The sequence below is a fragment of the Dipodomys spectabilis genome, unplaced genomic scaffold (genome assembly GCF_019054845.1).
Source record: "Dipodomys spectabilis isolate Male_0828 unplaced genomic scaffold, ASM1905484v1 ptg000008l, whole genome shotgun sequence".
Classification (NCBI taxonomy): Eukaryota; Metazoa; Chordata; class Mammalia; order Rodentia; family Heteromyidae; genus Dipodomys; species Dipodomys spectabilis.
This window is the reverse complement of record NW_024870685.1, coordinates 1,262,619-1,268,025: the sequence shown is the minus strand read 5'-3', so window position 1 is coordinate 1,268,025 and position 5,407 is coordinate 1,262,619.

The following is a 5,407-nucleotide window of genomic DNA, read 5'->3' as shown; positions in this document are numbered from 1 at the left end:
TTGCTTTGTGGACTAAAATGTAGTCTATTTTAGAAAATGTTCCATGTGCTGCTGAGAAAAACTTGTATTTTGATGTTGCTGCGTGAAATGTTCGGTAGATGTCTATTAAGTCTACTTGTTCTATGCAGCTGTTTAGATCTGCGATTTCTCTGTTGAGTTTTTGCCGAGTTGATCTATCTAGTGGGGAGAGTGGTGTGTTAAAATCCCCCAAATTTAATGTCTTTGGATCTATATGGGAATTGAGGGAAAGTACTGTTTCTTGGATAAATGTGGGTGCCCCATTGTTTGGCGAATAGATACTTAGAATTGTAATATCCTCCTGAAGGAGAGATCCCTTAATTAGTATGTAGCGACTTTATTTATCACTTCTCACGAATTTTAATTTGAAGTCTATTTTATCTGATATTAGGATTGCAACTCCTGCCTGTTTATGGCGGCCGTTTGCTTGGTAGATTTTGTTCCAGCCTTTAAGATTGAAACTATGTTTGTTTTTACGGGCAAGATGTGACTCCTGCAGGCAGCAGATAGAAGGGTCTTGTTTTTTAATCCAACTAGACAGTCTATGTCGCTTAATTGGAGAGTTCAGTCCGTTAATGTTAAGAGATGACTTAGAGGTATTTGGGAGTTCCTGCCATGTTATCCACCTTCTTGGGGGGTTGCGAAAACTGGGTTCTTCTTATGGTTCTTGGATTCTCAGTTTGGGTGCAGTTTCTTGACCTTTATTATGGTCTTGTTGGTTTTCTATGTGTAGGACATCTTTAAGAATCTTTTGTAGGGCTCGTTTGGTGGAGATGTATTGTTTCAATTTTTCTTTGCTATGGAAACTTCTTATTTGGCCTTCAGTTTTGAAGCAGAATTTAGCTGGGTACAGTATTCTTGGTTGATAGTTGTTTGTTTTTAGGGCCTGGCATACATCATTCCAGGCTCTACTTGCTTTGATTGTCTCTGCTGAGAAATCTGAGGTGATTCTAATTGGTTTCCCTTTATAAGTGAATAATCTTTTCTCCTTGACAGCTTTAAGAATCTTTTCCTTGGTTTGAGTTGATCCTGTGTGGATTATAATGTGATGGTGGGATGTCCTATTCTGGTCTGGTCTATTTGGGGTTCTAAAAGCTTCTTGTTTCTGAATAGGCCTATCTTTTTGTATTGTTTAGGAAGTTCTCTGCTAGGATCCTGTTAAACAAATTTCCTAGACCATTAACTTCTGTTTCTAGGTGCTCCTCTACAACCGTTATCCTTAGATTAGGCCTTCTGATGGTGTCTTCCAAGTGATGGATAGATCTATCATATTTCCTGGACTTGTCTTAGATGGTTGTATGTTCTTTCTCTATAATATCTAGGCTGTCTTCAATCCCCGAGATTCGATCTTCTGCATGGTCTAACCTGCTGTCAAGACTTTCTACATTTTTTTTTATCTCTTTTCCTTCTAATTGGTCAGCTTTGATGGCTTCAAATTCTTTGTTGAAGCTCTGTTTCACATCTTGTATGAATTTCTTTACTTCCTTAATTTGGTGTTCAGTATTTATTCTCAAATCACTTAGTTGATTGGTTATGGTTTATTTGGACTCCCATTCCTTCTGTTGGGTTCCATTCAGCATTCCCTTTGCGGGCTCCCTGGCTTCCTTCAGCTCTTGGTTAATGGATTCCATGAATGCCTTTAGTGATCTTTGTGTATTCTCTTCCTGCTCTCTCAATTCCTGCATTACTCTTTGATTAGCTTCCTCCCGTTCATGGGATTCCTGCAGTTCTCTTTGAGTGTTCTCAGCATGCTCACGCCATTCCTGCCTTTCTCTTTGAGTATTCTCAAGCTGTTCATGCAAATCCTCTATCAGTTTTTGAGTAGCTTCCTCACGCTTATTATATTATTGTATAAATTTTTGGATTGCCTCCTCTCTCTCCCTATCACTCCCATACAGAGTCCTTTGTATGTTTTCTATCTTTTCATTTATCATATTTACCAGCAGTGTTTGTAGAGCTATTTGGGTACTCTCCTCTGGATTATTCATTATATGTTCTGTCCCCTGATTATCAAGATTGTGAAATGAGATACCCGCATTTGCCATTTTCTTGTGTTTTTTTCCGGCTTACTCTGCCCGTTTGAGATGAAAATAGGACCAGTTTTGTGCTAGAACACTATCTGAAGGCAACCATCAACCAAAGTCTGAATTTTTACAGTCAATAGTCTACAGATACAATCTAGTTCAACATATACATCTATTCAACATCATACAACTATATGTAAATGGGCTTCGAACCGCAGAGAAGAATTTGGAAAACCAGAAAATATTAGAGTTAGGGAGAGATGTGGGTAAAAAGTAGGAATAGATTGGTGTGGGGAGGCACAGGGAGAGTTAACTAAGTCCTAATCTCAATGCAGGAAATAGGTTGGATAGGATGAAAGTAGAGAGAGAGAAAAAATGAAGAAAGGGAAAGGGAAAAGAAAAGAGACCAGAAAAAATAGAAAAGTAAAAATTAATAATACTATGGCGTTTCGAAAACAATCTATTTAGAGAAGAACGTGAAGATATTGAGAGAATGGTAGGGACTTAGAGTAGATGTGAAAAATGTAAAAATAAAAATGCTTAAAATATTATATAGGTATAAAGAGGTAGTACTGCTATTAAGGAATTTAAGTCTCAGAGGTTTTGAATTGAGTAATAAACTTGTGGATTAAGTGTGTACACAATGGGGTATCGGGTCTACTAATTAACTACGGGTTTATCTGAGGATGTGCAGGACAAGAGTTAAGTCACATAAAGAAGAACGAAAGAGAGGAAAAGGTGAAAAGGATAAGAAAGGGAGAAAAAAAGATCAGAAGTTCAGTAGAGCTAAACAAAAAACAAAAAAATGATTAAAAAAAGAAAAGAAGAAAAGAAAGAAGACAAGAAAGAAAGAAAAATGCACATTCACGTATCCCTAAAATAAAAATTATAAGAGGAAAAAAAAAAGTTACTGGAAAACAATTTTTTTTCAAAAAAGGCAAAAATTAAAGATTAATAAAAGTTTTAGAAAAGAAAAAAAATTTTTTTATATATAAGGTACCAAAAAAAAAAAAAAAAGAAAGAAAAAGAAGAAGAAGAAAAAAAGAAGTTCTTTGATTTCTTTTTTGATTTTTTTTTTGGGAGGGGTGGGAAAAATCCTGTATCTCCCTTGTGTTTGTAACCAATCTCTTGTTGGAGTCTCTGGTCTGCTTGAGGTCCTGTGGCTTGATTGGTTTCTTAAGTCAGATTGTTCGAACAGGCAGAAAAATGCTCTGCTTTACCCAAGATTTTGAGGTCCCCCTCCCAGGTTAGTTTAATGGGAGGGTGATCTGCTTTGAGAATCACAAAAAAGAGGGATGCAGTGATGAGGCTAGGTTCTGGGTAGAGTTGAGGGCTTTCAACAAACAGTAGCTTTTCCCTGGGGCTATTTTGAGAAAAACTCACAGAGCCCAGCCTGGAGCCATTCTCAGGGTTTCTGTTTTTCAATTGGTTATCGAGGCTGCTAGAGGGAGGGGCAGCCTCTGGCTCTGATTACCCAGTGAGGAAAGCCACTCCTATGGCTGGCACCTGAGCTGGGTGACCTTTCCCTGGATGGAGCTGAGTCTGGCAAGTCACGCTGCCGTTAAGTTCTTGTGATCTGCTAAATGACTCGTTTTATTCCAAGGCCTGAGTTGGAGCTAGCAGCTCCTCAGAGCTTTGTCGGTATCCAAGATGGAGATCTCCAGTACTGGGAGGGGAGGGATGGCCTTCCCTCCTCTGCTCCCTGAGAAAGAGTGAGGACGTCGGGTTTCTACTCATGCCGAGTCTTGGTTCCTGGGTCGTCTCTGGTCTGCAAACTGCAGGATGAAGATGTCTGCTCCTTGTCGGTTCTTGCTGGTGTTGAGTAGAATCTGCTCGCCTGCTGCGTCTGGCTCCTTTGTCCCGGACTCTCTGTGGCTCAGGTATGGTGCCCTGCGGTCGCCACTGCGACCGCTGCAGCCGCCGTGGCGGTGGCTGACAAGTGCTCAGATGTGTCTCCTTGCCTTGGCTTCCCCTCTCTTGCCTAACTCTCTGTCCTGTGATTGCACACTTGGTGTGATTCTCTGGCTTAGGACTGTTCACTGGAACTCTAAAACTGCTTTCTATGGGAAAGCTTGTTCAGATTCCAGCTTCTCCTCTGCCATCTTCCCGGAACTACAATCTTTCATACACACATCATTGCATAACAACCTATGCATGCAAGTGCTAAAATGAAAAACAGTTTTAAATATTGATATGTGCTTTTATATTGTTAGGGCATCCATCATTTCAAATAGCCAATTTGTATAAGTTTTTATCCTGGCAGATTGCTGATGGATTGTGCATATAATCCTTGCTATTCAAAAGGCTGAGATCTGAGGATCAAAGTTTAAAGCCAGTCTGGGCATGACAGTCTGAGAGATTATTATTTCCAATTAAACACTGGAAAAATACAAGTGGACCTGTGGCTCAAGATGGTAGAGTACGATCAAATTGTTTAAATAAAGATACAGTTGGACCCATGGCAACAATGAGATGTACAGGATGTTATGTCGAAAATGAACTTTACAACTTTGGGGTGGGGTGTGAGATGGGAAGGGATAGTAAGCGGCAACAAAGGAGGAGGCAACAATGCTTGATAAGAAATGCACTCATTATCTTGCCCATGTAATTGTAAGCCCTCAGTACGGTATTTCCACAAAAAAAAGAAGGGGTGTTCCTAAGTCAAAACCATTGTCCCAGAGGAAAAACAAAAACAAAACAAAACAAGAACAACAAAAGCATTATCTCCCTAGGTATATCATCAGGTGACCTCCAGTTCTCTCCTCTCTATAGCATATTTGATGAAATGAACAACTTCACATTTCTATAAAATGGTCCTATATATTTCCTTCTCCTCATTACACACTATGTGAATATTATAACATTACATTTCTAAATGGACTATTTAATTTACTTATTGCTCTTGTTGATAGATGCTATGTAGGCTACAATTAATAACCATTAATTAAATATATCCTTGGCTATATTACTTTGAAATATGAAGGTGAATGAACCTACCTGTAGGTAAAACAGCAATCTTCACTATGTTTTAAATATATTTGCACAGTAAACTCATTTAGTTAATAGAGTTGAATTGAATTCAACTAATATATTTATGTGTTTTATTACCAATTAATTTCTGCATACATGCCATCAAATTCGTTAAAAATCAACAGATGGATGCAATTATCCACAAGCATGAAAGCACATTGCTAAGAATGTTATGGTTGTTAATTATGAGAATAGAAAGCTTAGTTACTCTCATCAGAAAAATTGGTAGCATGGTAGTTTTTCATAACAATATTAGAAAGCAAATTCGGAGAGTTCACTGGGGAAACATCTATATAAGCATTAAACATATTAAAAAAGTAATTCCATTCCATCTA